The 849-nt window shown below is 41.7% G+C and overlaps 1 pseudogene; it reads left to right on the forward strand.

Moving 5' to 3' along the window:
- Window positions 1-460: 460 nt before the first annotated feature.
- Window positions 461-558, forward strand: LOC141567766 (U6 spliceosomal RNA; annotated as a pseudogene).
- Window positions 559-849: the final 291 nt, after the last annotated feature.

Raw genomic sequence — 849 nt, forward strand, 5'->3', positions numbered from 1 at the left:
GTCAAAGGTGATTTGACCACACATGAGGGTTTATCCCTGGGCTTTCTATCCTGCTCCACTGATCTGTGTGTGATCTTAAGCCAGAACCACATTGGCTCGGAGAGTAGTGATATGTTTAGAAATCAAGAAATGTGAATCCTCCAGCCTCCAACTTTGTTCTTTGGGAATCCTTGAGATACATATGAATTTTAGGATGGAGTTTCTCTGTCTGCCGAAAAATAAAAGACATGATTGGGATTTTGATGGGGAATGCATTGACTCTGCACATCACTCTGAGTAATATTGTCATCTTTACTAATAAGTCTGCCAAGCCATGAACACAGGACAGTTTTTTCATTTATTTGCATCTTCTCTAACTTCTTTCAGCAATGTTTTGTAGTTTTTAGAGTGCAAGTCTTGTACCTTCTTGGTTAAATTTATGCCCCAAAAGATTATTTTTTTAAAAACAAAACTATACAATCACGTCAACAGCGCATGTGCTAAAATGAAATGATACAGACAAGATGGGAATTGTCCCTGCACAAGAATGACATACAAATGAGTGAACGCCCCATATTTGGTTCCCTTTCCTAATGTCTATGGTGGGGACACTGAGGCTCTGATAAGCAAAGTGACTTACCCAATTGAGGCCTTTCGGCTTCAAACCCCATCCCAACCCCTTCTCCAAACAGAAAGGCTGCTCCTGAGGGAGAGGGAGCCGTCCTCCCACCTTCTTCTTCCCTTAGTCGGTGTCAAGTCTAAGGACCTGCTAAGCGCTACTCACTAGCTCCTTTTTAAGAAATGCTATTTGCACACCATAATGGCCATAATCATTGTATGATTGTCAGCTCTCTTCAAAGCAGACCCAGA

This window comes from Rhinolophus sinicus, linkage group LG11, assembly GCF_036562045.2.
Source record: "Rhinolophus sinicus isolate RSC01 linkage group LG11, ASM3656204v1, whole genome shotgun sequence".
Lineage (NCBI taxonomy): Eukaryota > Metazoa > Chordata > Mammalia > Chiroptera > Rhinolophidae > Rhinolophus > Rhinolophus sinicus.